The sequence below is a fragment of the Lepisosteus oculatus genome, unplaced genomic scaffold (assembly GCF_040954835.1).
Source record: "Lepisosteus oculatus isolate fLepOcu1 unplaced genomic scaffold, fLepOcu1.hap2 HAP2_SCAFFOLD_94, whole genome shotgun sequence".
Taxonomy (NCBI): domain Eukaryota; kingdom Metazoa; phylum Chordata; class Actinopteri; order Semionotiformes; family Lepisosteidae; genus Lepisosteus; species Lepisosteus oculatus.
Window position 1 is genome coordinate 200,138 of NW_027168430.1, and position 25,330 is coordinate 225,467.

The window sequence follows — 25,330 nt, forward strand, 5'->3', positions numbered from 1 at the left end:
CATGGTAACTGGGATGTGTAGTTTTTAATTCCGTTTGAATTATAACTGTACGTACTGTCTTCGTATTTGGCCAGGGCTTTAAAGAGAAGGCGCGCCAAAAATTTTCGGTGCCGTCGTCTCCGCTTTAAAGGTACCCCCGTCGCGGAAGAATTCGATCTCGGGACGTTTGCCCAGCGTACTTAAAGAGTGAAGTAAAAGTTCTTAAACAAGTAAATACCAAACAAGAAAAGCATATTAAAGAACTTGAATTGAAAGTGAACGATGTAGATAGATACCGTCGATGATGGAATTTAAAATTATTTGGAGTTAAAAAGGAACGTGATAAGGACCTTGTTGCAACAGTGAAGGGTATCTGTAAAAGGACCCTGCCGGACCAGGAGGACGTAATATCGGCCATTGACTTTGTTCACAGGCTCGGGAGAGCGAACATGTCTGGGCAAGTGCGCCCCAGATCGATTATAATACAGTTCACCAAGAGGACGGCGAGGGACATGCTGTGGCAAGCGGCGAGGGGGAATGAGTATTTGAATGGGAACAAACTGAGGTTTGCAGAGGACCTGTCTGCCGCGGACAGGAGTACCAGGAACCAGCTGTGGCCCCAGGTTGAAGCTGCCAGAAGAGAGGGGAGGAGAGCCTACTTTGTGGGAGCGAGGGCCTTTGTGGACGGGAAGGAGATTTGCTCCCAGTGACTGCTCAGTTAATGATTATGTTTGGTTATATTTGTTATACCAGTATATACTAGTGTTTCTTTAGTGTTAGTTTGGAATGGTGTAGTTAAGTGTTAAGGACTGTTATAGTTCTGGTTCTTTGAAAAACTCAATAGTTTAGACAGTCTTAGAGTTAGTTATTTGCTTTTGTGTATGTCTTTTTCATGAATGCCAGAGGTACTCGAAATGTTGTTAAAAGAAAAACTGTGTGCTGAGTTTTATTTTTTACAGGAAACGCATGCATGTTGAAACTAAAGTTTATAAATAATTGAGAAATATTAAAGCAAGGAAAATATGATACGTGTAAAATATACAATTTGATCACATAATTACTTAATTACCTCTGGTAGTTAAATGCTTTTTTCTGCTGCGTTTTTTTTCTCTTGTACATGACTCTGATCCTCTTGTTGTATTTGTATTTGTAAATTCTATGTTTAATAAAAAAAAAAATTAAAAAAAGCATTCTCTGGTGGTGTCCTGCAGGCCTCCTGTGGGTGTGCGTTGGTGGTATAGTGGTGAGCATAGCTGCCTTCCAAGCAGTTGACCCGGGTTCGATTCCCGGCCAACGCAGTGGCGAATGTTTTCAAATGCTGTCATGAGCCTTGGATTGTGACTAGCAAAGTGAAGCCTTTTGAAAGAGCTAAAGCACTGAAAAACGGAATTGAAGGAGAATCTTACAGGGGATTCTGAGCGGTGTCTGCAAACACGCAGTCCGATACAGGTGCTGAAAGCTTGAGCTACTCTCAATGTCATGCTGCTTTTCCCCGGAGTAAATCTGTTACATTGAAAGAATGCTTCTCGCAGGTTCAAAAAGGGACCCTTGTTAATTGGAGAAATCAATGATTTTGAATGAATTCTGTATGCGTTAAAAGACAGCTATACACAGAAAACATGCAGGACACAGCTCATGATGTTTCCCGAGCTGAAACACAGTGCGTTTTTTCAAGCTATCTGACAAAGCCCGCCCACTGAAAACTGCGGCAGATCGTGTAAAGACGTTCAACTTTGTAACTACTGCACGCACAGGAAGCAGAATAAATTCCTCTTTTCAAACTGTCAAAGGTTTGCTTTACGAACGCCGCAGGACATCGCACAATCTCTTTTGAACAGGGACAAACGATTTCTTATGGGGCGCAGTAAGTACTGTTACTGTCACTGCTCGATACCGACGTTGGCCTACTATACCATGTTCAGCCACTGCTAGAAAATGTACGGCTCTAGCACCGGAGCAAACAACAGGAGGGCCGACGTCGAACAGGCATACGTGTCAGTCATGGAGACCGATGAGAATGGGATTCGAACCCATGCCTGCAGAGCACAATGGATTAGCAGTCCATCACCTTAACCACTCAGCCACCTTGTCGACAAAACTGGGCTGTCCGGACATGGGTTGGCGCGCTCCAGATGATCTTTTTCTTTTTTTCCCCACGTACTCGAGGGTCATTTTCCTGTTCCACATGTGATTTCAACATTTTCCTTGGGAGATGTCAAGCCAGCAAGCCACTGCTGTGGTTCAGTGGCCAATGTGGAGTTCAGTGGCCCTGTTGTACACAGAAAGCACATTGAGCTCCTTGGACATGAAAAGTTCCAGATAAAAGCCATTTGTCATCCTTTCTCTTGGTGTCGATGTTGCTATTGTATGTAAAGGTGGCAACTTGCTCAGCGAGCAGGCGGAGCACACACCGAATGCAGATGTGTCTGAGTGGTGTGTCCAAGTGGCTGCAAAAGGACAGCACTCCTGGGGCACCGTGGCTTAGTTGGTTAAAGCGCCTGTCTAGTAAACAGGAGATCCTGGGTTCGAATCCCAGCGGTGCCTTCTTTGTGTCTTCTCGAACGGAACTGGTCCTTACAGACAACCGCCTACGGCTAGACTTAATTAAATGCAAGTATTCATTTCCTGTCTTTAACACGACTTGTTTTTCTTAAAATGGATGCAACTTGCAAAACATGAAATACAAACCTTGCTAATCAGCGCTAGCAGCTGGCAAAAAAAAAAGAAGTCAGCAATGTTTTTTTTCTTTAACCTTAACCCTCCTAATGGAGAAGAGTTAAACGACCAAGTCTATGCAGCTTAAACGGTGCGCACGTCGGGTTCTTAGCTGATAGGGTGGTAAATCACGCTCACCCCAGTCCTTAATCTTTAAAAGAGGATACAAAATTGAACCTAGTCGCCACATCACATACATCCTGTTAAATGATAAAAAGGTAACATCTATCCTCGCTCCAGAGTAAATCTCACGTTGAGGGCATCTTTTTTTTCACTTTACCGTGAGTCAGGCTCGGCTGCACAGAGGAGAGAGCAGAGCAATGAGATCACAGGGACAGGGGAGTCACACTCTGGCGGTTTGAATACGCGGAAGATCACTGAGGGATCCACAGTATGTGGACCCTCCGTTCGCCATCAGTCCACACTCCGGACTCTGAATCCTGCCATCCGAGTTAAGATCTCGGCGGAACCTGAGGCGCAGTTCCTTCTTAAAACGTAATCTGGTGAGCATTTCTAGAATCGCACTTGTATAGATGCAGCCTTTAATGTGTTGCTAGGTTAAAATTGATGACTTCTTGTATTTCAGTAGGCAACTGCCCTCTTGATTTTGGATTGAATTTCTTTATTACAGGGGCGCTTTTATGAAGACAGAGTCATGTTCAGGTACTTTGCTTGATGGAGGAAGCTCATTTCGGACTCTGTGATCTGCTCACCTGGAAAGGTCTGCTGTACTACTACAAGAGAGAAGTAGGGTCTGGAAGAAGGGACAATTTTATGATGCTTTGGAAGATAATGTTTTTTTTTTCTTATACTGAAAATGAAAAGTAGTTGTTTCTATATGGACTCAGTCTTTGGAATTTGTATATTTATACATTTCAGTGAACCCTCAGCCATTCCTTCTGTATTGTAATTCAATTTCTCTTTTAAAATTCCTTCCCCACTTCTAGGACCTGCAGTTGCTGAACTCCACAATGGCTTCTATTGGAAAGTCTGTGACTGAGACCATTATTTATTTTGGAGCAATGAGCAATTCTTATATGAATGCAATAAAATCATTATGCTCAAACTATGAGAGAGAATTTTAAGGATAATTTAAGAAATCAGTCTTAGCTTGTTTCTATACACAGATGGTATTATTTTTTTTCAAAGGAAACCCGCGAGGATTCCCCTGGTGTGCAAGATGTGCCTGAATACTTTTGATCAGCTTCCTGCTCACTTCAAGAGGGCGTGTATGAAGCACGCCACGGCAGAAGAGATCAGGTGGCCTCTCAACAGGTGAGGGAGGACATGATGAATCACCTGAAGAACGGGGTCATCGTGGATTACCACAGAATAGAGATCAAAGGACACTTTGTGGGCTTGAAATACAAAGAAAATCATGTTCTATGGGACAAGATAAATACAAAACTTAAGCTTTTATTTTAATTAGATTTATTTATAAAGCATAAGCAATCATTTATTACATTAATATATGTGAAAATAACATTTTAGTATCATACGTTTAGTATATTTAGTCCCTAATGCTGAAAGAAATGATCATAGAACATGACATCTAACCTTACCTGCTGTGTTTTTAATCCCTATTGCTCAATGCACGGTGAAAGCATTGCATACATATGTCTGACAATGAGGAATGGGCCCCTGAGACAGTCATTTGCCTGTTTCACAAATGATCGTATTTTACTAGAGATTCTGTTTGGGATTCAGATGTGCATTCGGACAGCAATCCCTTTCAAGAAATGATACGTTCTGGATGAGGTCAAAGGTGCTGGAACACTGTATTTAGGATGTGTTTGCAGAGACTGTGTGTCTCCTGCTTCAACGCAGTGAGAAATAGATGTGCTCCTGTAATTCATTGGTACATGCCCAGGGCAGTAAGCAGTCTGAGGATTTATTTCCAGACGGCATAGAGCAGTGAAGCAGTGAAGTAGTGCAACACACTGGATCATTATATTATTAGAATCTATTCTACTTAAATTATTACATTATACACAATTTGAGTTCATTTTAAAAAGTAAAAGGTAATGAAAGGAATGCATTTTCGTAAGAAAGATAATACCGATATGCATGTGATAATCTTCCTTATATCATGTAGTGCGTCATTTGGACACTTTGTGGGATTGAAATACAAAGAAAATCATGTTCTATGGTACAAGATAAATACAAAACTTAAGCTTTTATTTTAATTAGATTTGTTTATAAAGCATAAGCAATCATTTATTATATTAATATATGTGTATAGCGGCGAGGCTTATTAATAAGGCAGAATTAAGTGTTCTGAGCCTTCCCAAATGAGGCCCCATTTCTCTGTTCATCTCTGTGGTGCAGCCACAGAGAGACTATTCATGCAGGGTGATTTAAGGTCCTAGGACAGCTCCCAAAGGGGGATGCACTTAGCTAAGCCTGGCTATCATGATCAATGGTCATCCATTGGCGCCTATCTGTCTAGGGAGTGCCAGTTGGACATCTGGACTGCATTACTAAGTGTCAGGACTAAGTGACTCATATCTCACCTTGATCAATCAATCAGGGACTGGTAGGGCCGAGTAACCCACGTGGGACTCTGATGCCCATGGAACTTTCAGCCAATCAATGAGCTGAAGTTCCTCCAGGTAAAAACAGGCAACACAGAGAGCCTGTGAGATTCAGTAAGATTCAGAAGGGAGGATTCAGAGGATTCTGTGGACAATTCTAAAGGGAATTCAAAGGAGAATTCCAGGGCAGGACGGCCCAGGAGCAGAAGGCTCCCAAGGGCAGGACATTCTCGCAGCGCGCCTCCTGACCATCCTGAGACTCAGCCCGGACAACCACGGAACGGCCAGTGTGTCCGAGTGCCAGAACTTTCCTTTGTTCTAAGAGTCTAGAGCGGAGGTTGCCAGAGAATAACCAGAGGATCCACCCGAGGTTAGCACCAGCAGCAGGCCTTGTGAACAGGTCAGAACTGTGGACAGCTGAATCACTATTCAGAACTAGCTCTTCATCAGAAACGAACCGGTCCTCTTCCTGACTTGCTCGGACCCACAGTCACCTTTTCTCCTGTGCACAAACTTTGCTAGTTAAAGCCAACACTAACTAGCCGGTCAGTGAGCATCAGCAGCGCAGCGTCGCAAGCCGCACAGCACAGCCTGGCACGGAGCCAGAGAGCGCGGATTGGACAGCAACAGCCTGCAACTGTTTCTTTGTGCCCGCAGGAAGATCTGAATCCCCAAAGATTGGATGAGTATTCAACTTCAATGCATTACAGCTCGAGAATTCAATTGTTATCCCAACCAGTTGATATCAATTTAATTCCTAAGAGTTATGTACTTGTTTGAGTATCTAATGTAGAAGTTATAACCAAGTTCATTAACGAAACGGTCTTAATGAAATATATACTGAACGTATGTCCTCCTGATATGTGTAACACTTCGTAACTGACTGAATATATATCTTTTGTATTCTGATAACCCTCTCGATAAGATCTGTTAGGTTTACATGCATATTTTATGTATTAATAAATGTATCCTCGTGTATTAGTACCTGTGTGTGCGCGTTGTTTGAGTTATGTCGCATGGTTGGATTCTAAAGCCATCAAAAGAATCAACTTTGTGATTTACTGCTACAATTAATAATTGTCTCAGTAAATGCCCAAACCCTACAGAACTGGTGCCTTCAGAGAGCCACTACATTTAATTTTGCTATGGCAACATTACATATTTGGCGTCCCTGAGCCGGTTTTCTTACATTATTTGGCGTCCCTGGGTGGGCGTGGCAAGACTGAAATGAGTCAACCAAGCGGAATAATTCAATATAAAACGCCGCTGGTTTCATACACAACAATACGGTGTGCTGAAAGCCGAAAGAAAAAAAAGTTCCCCTTGCTCTTTAAGCAGTGCTTGATTGTTTTGTGATCTTTTGCGATCTACCGGGTTGATTGCATACTTGATCTTGTGGTTTTCTGTGGTAAAACTGTGATTTCGTACTTAAAAGTAATACTCTTTAAGTTTAACGATGGTTGCTAAAAGGTCTGAATTCGAGTCGCTATTAAGCACTCTCTCTAGCAGCGACAGGTCTGACCACGATCTCTTCCATATCTCCGTCAGCGGAGAAGCTAGAAGGATAAATCTCCATTCTCTGAGAGAGCTAGCGAAGGACATAGAGAGATTTGACCCCGCAGTGTCAGAGAATAATATCGAGAGTTATATTCAGGACCTCAGGTATACCCTGCAGTATCTGCCAAACGCCACAGAACAGGAGAAAGTGTTTCTGGTCAGGAAAACTACCAGCAGAGCTGTACATGAGTGGATGGCTAGGCAGATGAAAGAAGTCTGTAATGATTTTGAGAAGCTTTGTCAAGCACTTATTGAAGAATACAGTGCGTTTATTGACCCGACTGCTGCGATAGCCGCCGCTCTTAACATTAAGCACGAGAGAGCAGAGTCCCCTCGCGAATATTACGAGAGACTTAGACGAACTTATTTTGCAGGGCGAAATGATGAGGGTTGCGAAGAGAACACACATTTCAAGGGTTTATTCATTGCGAATCTCCACCCGTCAGTCAGAAAGATGATCTTAATGCATACAGATGCACAGACCATGAAAATGACTGATATTAAGAGATTCGTGCAGAAAGCCTGGGAGTATGATGTCCAAAGTCGCTCTGAGCAAAAAGCTGTTAAAGTGACTGTGTTTGCCGTCAGAGCCAGCAGGGTTAATTCCCCCCTGCTCGAAGGAGCACAGGCTCCTGAGCTGGCTAAGCCCCGTTCCAAAGCATGCACACAGGACCGCACCCAGTGTCCTAAGTGCCATGAGAACACCGGGGGAGGGAAAGGGCTAGATAAAGCCGAACAAAAGGATTCAGTAGCCGCCCGCCTGGCCAGGCTTGAACAAGCTTTATTAGGACAGGGACAACCGCTCCCCAAGGCTGCCGGAAGCGTGAATGAGCTGATACTCTCCACTGGAGGAGGCGGAGACCCGCCCCCTCTCCCTCCCTCAGTCTATCTGATTGAGCGGAAGGGTTCCTGCCTGGATGAATTCAGCCACTCCCAAGTCAGTGCTGACTCCACCCCTGAAGTCACAGAGCAGGCAGTAAAACACAGAGGAAAAGCAAGTAGCTTTTACCTCAAGGCTGCCATGGGAGATGTCTTACACAGTGAGACACTGATTGACACTGAGGTTGAAAGGTGTTTGATGTCACACGGCAAGCTCAAACGGGTTGAAAAAGAAAAGGGCATGCGACTCAGAGAGGAACCTTTGGTGGATCACCAGAAAGGCAAAGTGTGGAAACAGGTCAAGGCTCCTAAGCCTTCTGTACAGAAGGAAAGGGGGGCCAAGAGGCAGACTGTGCTCACACAGTGCCCACCGAACACAGAAGCCTATGTGGAGATTCCTTCTGTTCCCTCTGGACAAGAAATAAAAATATTTCCTTGTTCCCCGGATATACAGGGAAGTCGTGTCCCGGCCAAGGTCCCAACAGACTCCATGCCACAGGAGCGGTGCTCCAAGCAGCCGCCTGATCCACCAGGTAAAGCACACACCTTTTACATCCCTAAAGAGGAGCAGATCTCCCCACCTGGCGATGAAAAGGAGCTTTCCCTGTGCACCCTGGCACCCAAGAGGGGTCAGGAACACCACCCTGCAGTGGTGGAAGGGATCCAGATGGCAGGAGAGCAGGTTGGTGATGTAGCCCTCACCCTTAGCCCTGAGAGGTCCTCTATTAGTGAGGATCTGCTTGAGCAGCTGTCACAGGGCCACCGCCAGGTGCCCCTGGTGCAACATTCACAGGTTAGACAGGAGGTCCAGCTGGACGCTGAGACTACTGCACTGTGGACACACCTGATCCCAGATGCCGATGATGGTATAATTCTTATAATTGCTTAGTGATTGTATTTGGAAGATTATGCACTAAACAGACTTCAGGAATGCCAGTGGATCATTGTGCTATTTGGAATTATTCCAAAAATCAAGTGACCTCTTTGCTGTAGTATTTTTAGTATTATTTATTTAGTATTAATAAAGAATAGATTTATTAAAGTCGTGCGATGTGCAAGCGGGATATGTAAAATAATTTAAAATAAAGTTTTTTATTATTGTTATAGAGAAACATGATCAGATTTTCCCTGGTTCAGAAAAAAAACGATTAAAATCTGTAATCTTTCCACTTGTATGTCATCAGACATTAACGAGTACAACCCCCCTCTCTGCCGGAGTGCTGGCTGTGACGAATTAAACCAATTTCACAGGTGTTTTCAAAGTAGGAAGTACAGTGTTAACTAGTTGATGGCCTCCTCAATGAAATCGCTTCAACATGCTAATGCGTTGGTGTAACAGTCCGGGCGTGGCAAGCTTCCAATGTCAACTCGACTCGATTGGAAGACAATGAACGTATTTTAGCCCTAAATGAATTAATAGCAAACATGGTTTACATAAAAGACATTTTTCCAAGAAAGTTTATAATAATACAATCTATAGTTGAAATCTGAGCCTAAATATAAAGAAAAAAGCATTTTCAGAGAGCAATCACGCTGTGTTTATGCAGAAAAAGCGATTAGGTTTATGAGCAATCTAATTACCTATTCGCTTAAAACGCTATATAAAATAAAGTTTATTTAAAGATGAATGATAAGTGTCGCAGTTTTAATAATTTTCGTAGTAGGGCTTGGACAGATTCCAAGTGCATTTTTGCAATTTACGTTGCATTGTCCAATGTGATGTTGTAATACAGTTTAGAATACAGTAAGTCTAAACTGTATCAGCTTTATTTATGGGTTGCAATTTAGAAAAAGTCAAAAACCGCACTCAAAATCCAATTTAGAGCTTTCTGGCAAGAGGAGACACCCAAATTATAATGTAACATGCCACTGTTTGTGCATGAACAAAGTTATACTGCAATTTTCCTTAGATACGCGATTAAAAAAAATAATTTTTTTGAATCCCCGGCCAAACACATTCCATAAGAATCAGCGCTTTTATACAGTATATCGCCTTTAAACACGCGTTTACGATTTAAATCAAAACTCGATTCAAATCAATATAAATGTTTATTTTGTAACGCATAGGTGACTATTCATTGTTATTAAAAAGACGTAAATTCGATCATGTTGTGATATTTAGAAATATAAATTTGTTTTGATGCGAGTGAGGTTTTATTTAATCTCTGACCAAGGGAAATGTTTCATTTTTTCAAAGAAATGTTTGTTAAAAATTAAAGTCATAGTTCCATGAGATTCAACCACAGACCATGTGACATAGGAGTCAGGAACCTAACCCACAGCACCACCAGCGCAGTCACATGCTGAGGGCTGAAAAAGCACTACAGAAACATTATCGACTATAAAATAATGTAATTAGGCACAGAAGAAGTTTACAGCACAGTACAATAATAAATGCTGACCATGACTTTAGAAGCATAAATTACCTTACACTCAATTTAAACACAAGCTGTCTTTAGCCCTCTAAGCTGGTTCATACAGAAATGTAGAGAACCAGGCTCAGAACACACAGCTTCATTAGCGAATACATATGCAGAACAACTAGAGAAGATGTTTTACAGAGGATGGATTTTTAGAAACATCCCATCAGTGACATCACTGAAGTCAACTCCTAGGTAACTGTCGTGTGGATAGTTTCACAAGAATCAGACAAAGGTTTAAGCATCGCTTATTTTAGATAAAACTGCAAAAAAACAACAACAACCCATAATGTACTTCTTTGCGGCTCTGTTTGCCCAAATCATATATTCACAACGTGAAATTAGAAAATAGTATTACGTAACCAAAAACCGCAATATGGAAACAGAACCTGTGTAATTGTTGACAGATGATGTACTCGTAACATTTTTACAAGACGAACTACAACATTTAAAAAATGACTTGTATGTACTTGATATCTCTAATCAATCCACTGCACTGCATTAAAACAAAACGAAAACTAAAACGCCCTGGGCATACCGTTTCGCGCTTCTTATCAGTTGCTCAAAAGCAATTTGACCGTATGAAATGCATAATATAAACCTAGAAACATATACGTGAGGAGTATTTACGTAGTATCGGTGTCAAGACATACCTCTCAAATACTGTAAATCAAGTTAAAAATATCTCAAGACCGATTCTGGTCATAATGAAACCATGTTTCGTGTATGTTTTCTTTAAAGTACCGAGACCAGCCATATACTGTATGTTTATGTTCCAAAATTAATATCGTTTATGGCCTTCACACGCGTTGCATTACGCTCCTATTCTTTTTATGCTCAGGCACTAAGATTTCCCTTCAGTGGTAAAATTCCATATAAATATTCAATACTTAAACGGGCACAGTTAAGACATTAAATATACCTATACATATACATATACATATACAAACTGTATACAGTACAGTTTGCATACGGTAATATGTTTATGTTCCTAAATCAATCTCTTTTATGAGCATGTGAAAGGCATGGTGAATCGATTCTCAAAAATTACTGTACTTTGCATGATTGGAAAAAAATGCGTGATTGCGAAATGCTGTGGTGTTACTTTTACAAAGACGGTCAATGAAAAAAATAATGTGGACCAGGGCAATACTTTGAGTTTACAGCTTGTCCAAGGTCATTTATTATTAATACTATTAGTAATAACTTCATTAAAGACTTTGATGGCTACAGCTCAAACATGAGAAGTTGAGCTTTATTAGCTCCACCTTGCGGAAATTCCGGATACTATTATTTTGCTAGCGGTATTTACCGGTAACTCGCGGTATTTACCGGTAACTCGAGGTAGACTGCGTACAGCGTACCGGAAAATAATGCGGTATCGCCCGCGCATTTTGAATGGCTGCATCTGTAGCAATCATATTGTAGCAGACACTCATTTGCCTGTTTCACAAATGATCATATTTTACTAGAGATTCTCTTTGGGATACAGATGTGCATTCTGACAGCAATCTCTTACAAAAAATGATTTAACCTTATCGCGGCTTTGCCCTTCTTGCCTCTTTGGACAATATCTCCATCTTGTGGTCATTGTTGGTAATGTCTAGACAATATCTCCATCTTGTGGTCGTTGTTGGTAATGTCTTCTTATAGATAGATACTTTATTGATCCCGTGAGGGAAATTGCAGTGCAACCGCAGCTTAACACACACAACACAGCCACAGTGTAACGAATTATATAATAATAGTACAATACTGTATATATACTGTATATATATATGAAACAGAAATAGAAACAGAAACAGGAATCGCTTACTCACCTGGAGAATCTCTGTAGGAATATCTAGCATTTATCAATGGAAATAAAAGCTGCTTTAATACAGTGCATGTTCAAACTCAAACCCTCAGCTGCTGTTCTTGTTTGTTTTGGGACAAATTGCAACTGAGCATCGCATGAGCCGTTACGTACCCTTATCTGTTAGGGAATTTCAAGGGAGGAGTTAGGTCAGAATGGGTAGGCTGCAAAACAACAAGTAAAGATTTATTCCAAGATGAAACGTTGTGGCGGTTTTCTTATCTTTTCAGCATGGACTAAACTTTTATGTGTTCCTTATATGCTATATATGTGTATATTAGCACCAATGTCGTTCTTAAAAACTAACATGAAATTGTCAGGGACATTCAGCTATATACAAAGACGAGACAGACAAAGTAATAATTCTGTATTAACGTGGCCTACATATTGACGCAATGATCGAACTAACTGACGTGTTCTGATTCAGATCCCCTGCAGTTCATGCCAATTAGAACAATAGCAATGCTGAGTCCTCCCCACCCTAATGAGCACAAATTCAGCTGCTCTCCAGTTCTGTTCTGCATGTTTTTTCATTGCAATTGAGCTCGGAGCTGGAGATGATCTCCATACAGTTCTGTGTTAACTAACCAGCACTTGCGTGCTAATTTACGGGTTGTGGCAGATGCTTTTCTATAGTTCATATACATGACGGCAACCTGTTACCGAGGAACCTGAGAGGTTTAAAAGCCTCACGAGCCAGGCAGGACTCGAACCTACAATCTTCTGATCCAAAGTCAGACGTGTTATCCATTACGCCACTGGCCCATAGAACACGTGCTTGCACTCCACCACAGAGAGCTCTACACTGCTACTAGTAGTACACTTCCCCATCTAAATTTTCACAGCAAGAAACTTGTGTTTCCTACTATTTTTATCAGGTTTAAAATATCATCTCCTTAAAACAGAAAAAGTGTTGGTGTGTCGTGCTGAAATTCTGATTGATTTTGAAATCAAAGAAAAAAGGTTTTCTTCCAAAACACTGTGAAATTGTCACATCTTGCAGACAATAGGTGTATTCCATGTTGAAAAGAGAAGAAAGAAAACCATGGAGCCTTTTACAGGTGTGAGGCTTCTTCAGGTGTGAGAAGACCTCACGGCCGAAACGCTGTGTTTCCGTTCTTCTCTTTTCAGCATGCAATAAACCTATTACTTGTTCCTTTGCAGCCGAGGCATGCTGACGTAGCTACCCAGCTGAACATCTTGCAGACTCTACAGTACTTCTCTCCTGTAGAAGTAAAGCAGGGCTTGCTGGGTGAGCTTTTGCTCCGGTAAATTAGGTCACGTGTCATGTTAAATCACTTCTTCTAAACACAACATTTGCTGGTGCTAGCTTTCCCCATGAAAAGAGACATTTCCCTTACAGTACATGACATATCGTTTGTATTCTATCAATAAGTATACAAATAAAACAAAAGAAAAAATGTTGTCGCCAAAGAATGCACAGCTCTGTCGCCTTGGGGAGGTGTCAAGGGCATTGAGCTCCTTGGACATGAGAAGTGCCAGATAAATGCCATTTCTCATCATTTCTCTTGGCGTCAGTTCTGCTATTAAATGGGACGGAGGCAACAGGCTCATAAGGCATGTTAAGTGCACACCGAACGCAGATGTGTCCAAGTGTCTGTAAAAGTGCGGTCACTGTGCCGGAAACGACGCACTCTGGGAAGCCGCTATGCAAGCAAGGTCCCAAGATCCCCTGCGGCCGGACACTTCCCACCCACCAAAGAAAAGAGCGCCAATCAGACGGCCGGAGACCGAGAAATCATCGAGCAGACTGCCACAATTGCCATAACAAGACCGATTGCAAGCGTTTTTGTTTTCTCTCTTTGACCAGCTAGGCTGAGCCCCACCCGAAGGCAGGGAAGCGCAAAAATTGCATGGAACTCATTTATGCTTCTCTCCACGGAAATCTTTAGTAAAAGGCGAAAGATTTGTACGAGATGAAGAGAAACCAGAGTGCGTGGCTGCACAGCTGCAGGAGCCCAGGCCGCCTTCAAGGCCTCTGCCCTGCCGGTCGTGGTTGGCAATGCACCTGGCCTTACAAACTAGCCAGTGGGGCCCGTTCAGCTCCGGGCTCATCGCCTGCGGCTTACGGCTTGCGAGCTTGCCCAATCCGTGCGATAACTCGGAAAACACCCGGCCACACTGTGCCGGAAACGACTAACTCTGGGAAGCCGCTATGCAAAGCGAGGTCCCAAGATCCCCTGCGGCCGGACACTTCCCGCCCCCCAAAGAAAAGAGCGCCAATCAGACGGCCGGAGACCGAGGACTCGCGGAGCAGACGGCCACAATCACCATTACAAGAGCGATTGCGAACGTGCTTGTTTTCTCTCTTTGACCAACCCAGCTGCGACCCACCCGAAGGCAGGGAAGCGCAAAAATTGCATGGAACTCATTCATGCTCCTCTCCACGGAAATCTTTAGTAAAAGGCGAAAGATTTGTACGAGATGAAAAGAAACCAGAGTGCATGGCTGATTAAGGCCATTTAAGGCCTTAATCAGGCAATTAAGGCCCACACCGATCCTGAGCCTCAGAACTCCGGGCGCAATTAAGGCCCAAACCAGTTCTGACCTTCAGAACTCCGGGCGCAATTAAGGCCCACACCAGTCCTGAACTTCACGGTAAGGGTCCAAAACCCGTTCAAAAACTCCACGCGCAATTAAGGCATAAACCAGCTTCGAACGCCTGTACACAATACCGCGGAACCCCTGCCAGACCAAATTCTGGGCTTACAGCAAACAACCCATTACATACACCAGTGTCTTCCCCGGGCCAGAGGAATTCAGAAACTCACGTTTACTCCGTCATCTCGGGCGATTCTCGCAGGGAGCAGAGATTTCCCAATCGGTCAGAGAGAGTCGGGACTTTTAAATAAAAGAGGAGTCCTTACCTCTTAGTTATGTGCGCGCTGACCATCTCTCCTGCCGATGGGAAGTTCTGCGCCTTCTGGAGCATCCGCCGACTACGCCAAATTTGTTGTAACAGAAGAAATAAGGTTCTTGATCCCGAGATGAAGTAAAACAGATGAGTTTATTGCATGCAAGGAACAATAAAGCCGAAGTCTTGTTTCCCGCAAGAAACAACAAAACCGAAGTATTGTTCCCCGTACTGTTACAAACTTTTGGGTTATATAGTGTTTTCAACTCCGTTTCTGACGTCACTCGGTCTGATGGTAAAGAGGGGGGTTCATGGTATTTGGCCAGTTTACGATGTTCTGGACAAATGGTCAGTTTAACATTACACCCAGGGGGGTTCCTAGCTTGCATCTGCAATCCTTATCAGTTAACCCCCCTTTCCTGCCATAAACCCCAGTTTGTGACTTGAAAGTCTAAACCCCCTACAGAAAGGATTAAATTCAAACCCCCGTCTCCACATCTTTCTTCAGTATCTTAATAAAGTGAAGGAGCTGCCCCTTCGCCAAGGCGGTGTGGGGCAGAATGGACAACATAATGCAACTCCTGGAAACGAATGCGGTGCTCAGCTACCAGTACATTCTGCTGGGGCTGGCACCTACCGGACTGGACAGGGGGACGCAGTTCCTGATGTGGCTGCTGCTGTCCCTCACAAAGAAAGGCCTGTGGGACGCGAGAAACAATCTCATCCGGCACAACAACAAGTGGGGAGCGAGGGAGCTGGAAGAGAGGATCCTGGCGGACCTCAGGAGGAGGATGAAGCGCGACGTTGCTAAATGGGGTTTCCCCACGGCAAAGGAGCACTGGAAAGGCCTATGGACCCTGTACAGGGATTAATGGTTTACAGCAAGCGGTAGGGTTTGGAGGGACTCTCATAATAGCGCAAATCCGCCCACCCTTGCAAGGATTGATAACGGACAATCACCGCCGTTCCGCCGATGTTTTAATTTTGTGGAGTGTTATCGTGTGAGACGTTTCCCTTTGAGATGTGTTTTTTTTCGGAATAAAGTATATTTTATAAGAAAAAAAAAAGATTGTACCATAAAGATTTCCATGGAGAGGACTATGGTTTCCTGCAGGACTATGCCGGTAGGAGGACCAGGTTCCACAACTTCAAGGGGCTGTGTCGAGGCGATCCACAGTACTGTCAGGACCAGCCCTGGCAGTTTTAGGATTCCCATTCTGGAACATAGATGAGGCACATGGTACAGTTCCACTATAATTTTGAATATATTTTCCTAGCAGGACCTACAGTACAGTACCTAACTACCTGCAGCTACAAAGGGGCACCCCCCTCTTTGATCGGGTTTGGACGTTTAACCCTATTCTGTGTTCTCCGGCGCCATTTGAGGTGGGCGATACAACCGGAGGTGGTTGCGATGCACCCACTTGTAGACCAGAGATTGCCTTCCCTTCTCAATCTGAATTCGATAAGCTACCGGTGATACCTTATCGACAATCTCGTGGGGTCCTGTCCAACTGGGTAAGAACTTCCGGGCCACCCCTGTGGGTTTGGCAAATTGGAAGTACAGGTCCTTGTCTCCTACTTGGAGTTCCTGGTTAACTGCCTTTCGGTCATAGTATGCTTTCCTACCCTCTGCACTCCTTCCCAGATTGTTCTGGGCAAAAGCAAAGGTTGCCTGCAGATGTGCTCGCAGGTCTGACACATACTGATGGGCCGTAGCAGCCCCCGTCGTGCTCAGGTCCTCCACCCCATAAAGACAGTGTAGGGGAAGAGTCATCTTCCGACCTGTCATCATCTCAAAAGGTGGGACCCCCGTAGAGCAATGGGGCTTACCTCGGATGGCCATCAGAACCAGGGGCAGCTTAATGTCTCAGTCCCTACTGCTGTTGGAGACAAACTTTTTGAGCATACTAACCACCGTTCGGTTTGCCCTTTCTGCCTGGCCCGAGGATTGAGGGTGGTAGGAGATATGCAACTGGGTCTTGACCCCAAGCATATTCCACAGGGTTGCCATTACTGTAGCTGTGAAATGGGTTCCCCGATCCGAGACCACGGTCAGGGGGAATCCCCATCGACTGAACACATGGTTCACCAACAGCACTGCAGTTGTCTCTGCCGTGTCGTTGGGTGCTGGGAGGCACTCAATCCATTTTGTGAATGCACACGTAACAGTGAGGAAATATTTGTTCCCTCTGGATGACCTCACCAGCGGCCCCACCCAATCCATTTGAAGATTGGACCAGGTGAATGTCATGCCCTTTTTCTGGAGTGGTGCACGGTGCAAGGGCCGTGATGGTTGGAACTGGCTACACGTCAGACACCCCTTTACATACGCGGCGATGTCTTGGCCCATGTGAGGCCAGAATGCCACCTGCTGGATAGTGTCGTATGTAGCCTTGATTCCCCGGTGACCCCCACAGGGTTCGTCATGAGCGTGTTGGATCATGACCCCCCGATGACAGTGGGGAACTACCCACTTTGGGACACCTTGTGCAACTGGTACACAAACCAACAACCCCTTTATAATTTTTAGGTTGTCTTTCACCTCTGCCAGCTCCTTCAGCTCCAGAGACTGGCTCAGCACCTGCTCCGAAAGAGGTTGACGCACTGGGTCAGCGATATGCTGATACATTTGCCCAATTGCTGGGTCCTGTTTCTGCATTTCCGCAAGATCGGTGTTAAAACCCTGTGACCCAAGCACTACAGATTGAGGGTCAGCTCCGACATCCTGTCTAGCCCTGCTTCGGGTGACCGCCTTGACCTCAGCCACGAATTCTGGGGGTAGCCATTCCTGCTGGAACTGCCAGGGTTCACCCTCTAAGGCGCCAGATTTGGCCAACCGGTCGGCCTCATCATTCCCGTCTTTGTCGGGTCCCTTCACCTGGGAGTGTCCCTTCACCTTCCTCCAGTAAACCATCATTCCAGCCTCGGTCGTGAGCTTGTCACTGGCCAGGAACAACTCTTTGTTCTTTACTTCCTTGCCCCGGGCATTTTTCATGCCGTTACCTTTCCAATACGGAACGTGAGACACGAAGCTATGTCGGGCGTAGTTCGAGTCACTACAGATGACAAACTGTTTAAGGCCATGTGTCAGGGCCTGCTGGAGGGTGATCAGCACCCCAGCTACTTCCGCATACTGACTAGTCTTTGGTCCTAGCTTATAGCGGGTCGGCCCACAGGGAGTATTGTCTTGCCAGACTACTCCTACCCCTGCTAGCACCTGCTGTTCGTGGCGAAAAGAGCAACCGTCAACATAGGCCATGGGTAAGCCCTGGCCCACGTTCTCATCGTAGTACCGATGATTGTTCGGTAGCTCAGCAGCGGGAATTGTTTCTGGAGCTTCCATGTCAGTGTCACAGCCGTGACACACTTGGCCCAAAGCCAGGCCCTGTCCCAGGTACATTTTCTTGCTCTGTGCATAACGTACCTCTATCTCATAGCCTTGTAGGGCCATCATTCATGCCACAATCCTGCTATTTGACACCCTGCCCGCTTTCAGTCTCTGGCTATGCAGGAATGTCACAGGTTGGTGGCAGGTTTCGATGATGATCTTTTGTCCCCCAACATAACTACGGAAGTGTTCTACCGACCAGACCGTAGACAACAGGGCCTTCTCGCAGTCCAAGAACTTTTGCTCCACTGGGCTCAGGGCTCGACTGGCATATGCCACCACCCTTCGCTCTTGGTTATATTCCTGACTCAGAGCAGCCCCAAGGCAGTGCTCTGAGAACCCTGCTTCAAGGTAGAAGACCTTATTTGTGTCAGGGTAGGCCAAGCTCGGCGCACTACCGAGTCTGCGCTTCAGCTCCATCACAGCCTGTTCTGGGGAAGGCCCCCACTCAAAGGGCACGTCTTTCTGCAACAGCTTGTGGAGGGGCCTTGCTATTTCAGTGTAATCCTCAATGAACTGCTGGGAATAATTACATACTCCCAGAAAGCTGCGCAGTTCAGACAGGTTAGTGGGCGACTTCATATTCTGGATAGCTTGGACTCTGCTGGACTGTGGCTGTATGCCTTGGGCTCCAACCAACAGTCCCACGTACTCCACTTGGGTCCTACACCACTGTCCCTTAGCCAGGGACAGTTTGGCCCCTGCACAGGAGAGCTGGGTCAACACATGCCTGATCTCGGCCATGTGTTCTTCCCAGGTCTGACTCCTCATCAGAATATCGTCCACATAGACCAGGTTGCCCCTGGCGGCTGCATGACTCATGGCTTTGTGCAGAAATATGTTGAACTCCGCTGGGGAGTTGGAATACCCAAAGGGGCATCGACTCCAGGTGAACTGCCTGTTTCCAAAGGAAAAGGCCAGTTTGTACTGGTCTGTTGGTTCTACCTTAAGGGTCCAGAACCCATTGGCCACATCCACTGTGGTGAAATATTTCGCTGTTGTCACCTTGAATAACTCCTGATCTAGGTAGATCATTGGCCATCGTGACAAAGGAACCTGTTTATTCAGCTGCCGGTAGTCAATGGTCAGACGCCATTTACCATTGGGTTTCAGCACCGGCCACAGTGGGGAGTTATAAGTGGAGTTACACTCCCTTATGATCTGACGCTCTAGTAGAGCATCCAACGTCTGCTTTATGGACTCGTATGCCGTGAGGGGAATGCGATACTGCCTGACATAGGTTGGGCGGGCGCCAGGGGCCGTTGGAATGCGCACTGTGTTCAAATCCGTCACCCCGCAGTCATAGGCGTCCCGTGCAAACACTTCCCGGAAATCCTGGAAATTCTGACGCAGCTGCTGACGCTGGCTTTCCGTTTCCAGGGCATCTGCCTTGCCAACCTGTTCCTGTACCTGCTCTAGGAACCCCGCTTTTGACGGCATGGCGGTATCCCGGGTCGTACTCTCGGCTGAGTGGTCCATCGGAACACCTGCGTGTACTGTGTACACAACCATCTCATCCTTATCGCTAAGGTCCACCCTGCACACCTCCTGGTTGCAGAATCCCTCTATTGGCATAATTGCAATCATCCGCCGGGGGTAGGTGTAGTACACCTGCTCGGTTCCCCCCTCCCTGGCCAAGGGACCAGGGAGCTGCCCCAGTACTGGGATGGCTAGTTCGAAATCATAGAAACCATTGTCAATTACCAGTCCCATGTCAGTGCGAGCAGGGATTTTGACATCTTGTTTTGCTATGTTCTGCACCAACAGGCAGGTGGCTCGGCCATTCCGTTCCAGTCTGGGGGTACAACAGACTGCTAGGTTCAGTCTGATAAACTGAGCTGATGGTTGGAAGAAAACCATCTCAGCGTCCATTCTCTGTCCCTTCTTTAGGACAAGGCGTACTGGAAACCCTGCTGTTGACGCAGGAACGATCAGGTCCGATTCGTTTACTACCTGGCAGGCCTGAGGAATCGTCTGACCTGACCGAATGTTCTCGGGGTCACCGCTTAGAGAGTGGGCATCTGGGTCCACCCGTGTCCACAGCACACTGTTTACTGTGTCCAGCTGGGCGCCCAGTCGAACCAATAGGTACTTCCAATAGGAAGTAGTGAGCAAACTTCCTTTTTCCGATGGAGATGGAAGCTACACAGCTTCCTTTGCTCCAAATGGACCTATGAGATGGGGGTGCCCACCACAGAACCTGTGACTGCGTCACCAGGGTCACCTGACAGCTTCGCGACAGGTCCTCGAACAGACCTTCACTGATTATGGACTTCTCAGAGCTGAGGCTAAGAATTACATCATCAACCTGCACTTCTGCCACCTGGACCCCCTCCCACCACCATGGGGTGGTAGTCCTGGACCCCCTGAGGTACCAGGGTGCACAGAAAGGACTCCCATTCATTACCGGACAGGGAGATCCACTCTTCTTCAGGGATGAAAAGGGGGTGTGCTTTACCTGGCGGGTCAAGCAGCTGCTTGGAGCACTGCTCCTGTAGTTGGGAGACCGTGGGAGTGCTGGCCTGGGCAGGACTTCCCTGTAGCTTTGGAAAGCAAGAAGAGACATTTATTCTCGTCCAGAGGAACCAGGAGGAACCTCCAACTCAGCTATAGTGTTCAGTGGGCACTGTGTGATCACAGCATAACCACTGAATCCCCCTTTTTGCTGTGCAACAGGCTTAGGGTTTTTGACCTGAGCCCACAATTTTCCACGCTGGCAGTCCACCAGAGGCTCCAGCCTGTCAAGCAGGTCTTGGCCAATGAGTAGTGGCTCTGTTTTAAACCTAGAGATGTAAACAGGATGCACCACGTTCATTGGCCCGAACCTAAGTGCCACCCACACTCGGTGTGTGATCTTGGCATGATCCTGGGTATAGCTGGAAATATCTATCTTACACGGTTCTACCTTAAGTCTGATGCCTTTTCCTTTCGCTACTCGTTTGAGCTCGCTGAGTAGATCGGCTGACATCAAACTAATTTCAGCCCCAGTGTCAATCAGTGCTTCTCTATCTAAGACGTTTTCAAGAGAAACCTTGATATAAATACGCCTTGCTTTGCCTTTCTGGCTGAGATTCCCTAAGAATTGTAGGAAGCCTGCCTTTTCTTTGACTTCAGGGGCGGGGTCAGCGCCCAACTCAGAGTCACAGCCTTCTTCCAGGCAGGAACCCTCCCACCCAATCAGATAGACTGAGGGAGGGGCTTGGGACGGATCCCCGCCTCCTCCAGTGAGAAGGGGCGTGGTCCCCCTAAGCTCATTCACACTTCCGGCATTCGGTGCGGAAGGTTTACCCTGTCCTGATCTCTCAGGCAGGGCTTGTTCAAGCCTGGCCAGGCGGGCTGCAGTTGACTCCCTTCATCCAGTCTTATGATAGGCTCTGCCTGAGCCCTTGCCTTCCCCGTAGCGCTCACGGCGGCTCTGACGCTTAGTGCGGTCCTGCCTGCCTATTTTGCGCCGGGGCTTAGCGAGCTCAGGAACCTCAGCTGCCTCGAGCTGAGGCGAGTCGTCAACCCTGCTGGCTTTAGTGGCGAACACGGCCGTTTAAGCAGGTTTTTGCTCTGAGGAAGCAGAGACTTCAGCTCCCCAGGCTTTTTGAGCCAACCTTCTAATGTCAGACATTTTCATCGCTTTTGCATCAGTGTGCATCACAATCATTTTCCTGACTGAGGGATGCAGATTAGCAATGAATAAACCTTTGAAATTCACGTTCTCTTCGCAACCCTCTTCATTCCGCCCTGCAAAATAAGTGCGCCTAAGCCTCTGATAATAGTCGCGAGGGGCTTCAGCTTTTTCGTGCTTAATATGGTGCACACCGGCCACGGCAGCTATGGGATCGATAAAAGCCGAAAATTCTCCAATCATTGCCTGACACAGCTCCTCAAAGCTATTACAGACCTCCGGTCCTTGTCTAGACATCCACTCGTGGACCACTCGGCTGGTAGTTTTCCTTACTAACATAGCCTTTTCCTGTTCGGACGCTTCGGGCATAAACTGCAAAGTATATCTCAGCTCATCGATGTAGGTCTCCACATTATTCCCTGACACTGACGGGTCAAACCTTTCTACATCTTTGGCTAACTGCCTCAGGGAGTGGAGGTTAATTTTTACGGTTTCTCCGCGGGCAGGGAGACGGCCGTGATCAGGAGCAGGGGGTCTATGCCTGAACTGACTCGCCCTTGCGTTTCGCGCAGGACTCGGCGATCTCCCCCATGCCGATCCGACCACAGACCCTGGCCGGGAGAAACCTCCTCCCGGCGCGCTGGGTGAGCGCTCCGGGCTGCTAGGTGGGCTGGCATGCAAGTGGGATCTAGTCTATTTTGCTTCCAGTACGGCAGCATCTGACTCCTTTTGCCTTTCCTGGCTGAGCTCATTTAAACTCTCAATTTCTTTTTCTTTTTCTTTCAAGCTCGCTTCCAGGTCTCTCCTAGCTACCTCAGCCGCAGTTTCTCTAGCAGACAAGTCATCTAATTTACCTAAAACTTCCCTGAGTCAGTCTTCACTTTCCTCATTTTTCACTCTCTTTTCTCTGATTATATCCAACAACTCAACTCGCTCCGCCTTATATCTTTCTAGCGTTCCCTGAAGCTTTTGAAACTTTGTCAGCTCGGACAAAGACAGTTCCAGCTGTTTAGCTAGATTTAAGGTGAAACTCGATAGGACCAGAACTGCTTTCACAGACCCTCCTGTGTTAAGCTGGTTCGCTACCTTAGCTACTAAATCTACTTGCAGCTTCTCAATATCATCAAAGTTCAACTTTTTGATACCACTCCAGTAACCAGGATTGTCGTCGCTAGAAATAGTACTTATAAGCGACTCCACTTCAGACATTTTAGCAGCCATTGTCATTACGTCTGTAGGGAAAACCGGTTCAGGGACGCCAAATATGTAATCATAGTGGCTCTCTGAAGGCACCAGTTCTGTAGGGTTTGGGCATTTACTGAGACAATTATTAATTGTAGCAGTAAATCACAAAGTTGATTCTTTTGATGGCTTTAGAATCCAACCATGCGATATAACTCAAACAACGCACACACACAGGTACTAATACACGAGGATACATTTATTAATACATAGAATATGCATATAAACCTAACAGATCTTATCGAGAGGGTTATCAGAATACAAAAGGTATATATTCAATCAGTTACAAAGTGTTACACATATCAAGAGGACATACGTTCAGTATATCATTCATTAAGACCGTTTCATAAATGAACTTGGTTACAACTTCTACATTAGATACTCAAAACAAGTACATAACTCTTAGGAATTAAATTGATATCAACTGGTTGGGATAACAATTGAATTCTCGAGCTGTAATGCATTGAAGTTGAATACTCATCCAATCTTTGGGGATTCAGATCTCCTGCGGACTCAAAGAAACAGTTGCAGGCTGTTGCTGTCCAATCCGCGCTCTCTGGCTCCGTGCCAGGCTGTGCTGTGCGGCTTGCGACGGTGCGCTGCTGATGCTCACTGTTGGCTTTAACTAGCAAAGTTTGTGCACAGGAGAAAAGATGACTGTGGGTCCCAGCAAGTCAGGAAGAGGACCGGTTCGTTCCTGATGAAGAGCTAGTTCTGAATAGTGATTCAGCTGTCCACAGTTCCGACCTGTTCACAAGGCCTGCTGCTGGTTACTCTCTGGCAACCTCCACTCTAGACTCTTAGAACAAAGGAAGGTTCTGGCACTCGGACATACTGGCCGTTCCATGGTTGTCCGGGCTGAGTCTCAGGATGGTCAGGAGGCGCGCTGCGAGAATGTCCTGCCCTTGGGATTCTCCTTTGAATTCCCTTTAGAATTGTTGAATCTGAATCTGAATCTGAATCTTGTTGAATCTTCCCTTCTGAATCTGAATCTCCAGGCTCTCTGTGTTGCCTGTTTTTACCTGGAGGAACTTCAGCTCATTGATTGGCTGAAAGTTCCATGGGCATCAGAGTCCCATGTGGGTTACTCGGCCCTACCAGTCCCTGATTGGTTGATCAAGGTGAGATATGAGTCACTTACTCCTGACACTTAGTAATGCAGTCCAGATGTCCAACTGGCACTCCCTAGACAGATAGGCGCCAATGGATGACCATTGATCATGATAGCCAGGCTTAGCTAAGTGCATCCCCCTTTGGGAGCTGTCCTTATCAAAAGAAAACATCTTGCATGAATAGTTTCTCTGTGGCTGCACCACAGAGATGAACAGAGAAATGGGGCCTCATTTGGGAAGGCTCAGAACACTTAATTCTTTCTATTAATAAGCCTCACCGCTACACGTCAGAGAAACTTTAAGAGTATTACTTTTTTTTTTCTTTTTCCAAAATACAGTATGGAATCTAGACACCCGAGCAGATGGATTTCCAATCAGCACACGTTACACTAAACGCTAGAAAACAGGGGGATTTCTTTACGCAGTTATCAGCACACCCGGTATTCGCGTATAGAAGCCGCGGTGCTGTGCTGAACTTGAACTCACAGCAACATCAGTTATTCTGTGCGACTGATTCTCATTTCATTCTAAACTCGCCCACCCAGGGACGCCATTAAATGTAATGGTTTGATGGGTTTACTGAGACAATTATTTATTGTAGCAGTAATCACAAGGTTGTTAGTTGGGGCTTTTAGAAAATCAATCGTCAGAACAACTAACAACGCACACACAGGGGTTCAATACACTAGATACATTTATTAATATAAATTGTGCACCAAACATATACTAGTCTGCCTGGATACGAGTGGCAGACCTTACTGTGAGTGTTATCAATATACAAGGTATATAATCCCGAAGAGATGCAAACACAAAGAGATACACAACAGAGAATATATGTCAATATATATCGTTCGGTTACCAAATCGCTAATCAGTGTTATTACCCACTGTTACTCTAAACTCGGAAGTAAATACATTACTCATGAATTAAATTGATAACAACTTGTGTTGAGGTACAATTGAATTCTCGAGACGCAATGTAGAACATGGGGTTTACTTATCCACTGTGTATGGATTTGGAATTTCCCGGCACGAACACCAAACCAGCTGACAGGCTCTGTTGCAGCCTCTGTTCCAGCGGTTGTCCAATGGGCGTTGTCCCGGCGTCCTCTTGCTACCGGCCAACCAGTCAAGGTGCAGCTCGGAGTAGGACGAG

At 45.7% G+C, this 25,330-nt stretch overlaps 5 non-coding genes across 5 annotated transcripts; 2 read left to right on the forward strand and 3 right to left on the reverse strand.

Moving 5' to 3' along the window:
* Positions 1-1,205: 1,205 nt before the first annotated feature.
* trnag-ucc (transfer RNA glycine (anticodon UCC)) lies at positions 1,206-1,277 on the forward strand. Its single transcript has one exon. It is a non-coding gene; the product is annotated as a tRNA-Gly (tRNA).
* A 1,172-nt stretch (positions 1,278-2,449) lies between these two features.
* trnat-agu (transfer RNA threonine (anticodon AGU)) lies at positions 2,450-2,523 on the forward strand. Its single transcript has one exon. It is a non-coding gene; the product is annotated as a tRNA-Thr (tRNA).
* A 10,108-nt stretch (positions 2,524-12,631) lies between these two features.
* On the reverse strand, positions 12,632-12,704 carry trnaq-uug (transfer RNA glutamine (anticodon UUG)). Its single transcript has one exon. It is a non-coding gene; the product is annotated as a tRNA-Gln (tRNA).
* Positions 12,705-13,779: 1,075 nt separating this feature from the next.
* LOC138236887 (U5 spliceosomal RNA) lies at positions 13,780-13,896 on the reverse strand. The gene has a single exon (XR_011188866.1). It is a non-coding gene; the product is annotated as a U5 spliceosomal RNA (small nuclear RNA).
* Positions 13,897-14,290: 394 nt separating this feature from the next.
* On the reverse strand, positions 14,291-14,404 carry LOC138236897 (U5 spliceosomal RNA). The gene has a single exon (XR_011188876.1). It is a non-coding gene; the product is annotated as a U5 spliceosomal RNA (small nuclear RNA).
* Between the last annotated feature and the right edge of the window lie 10,926 nt (positions 14,405-25,330).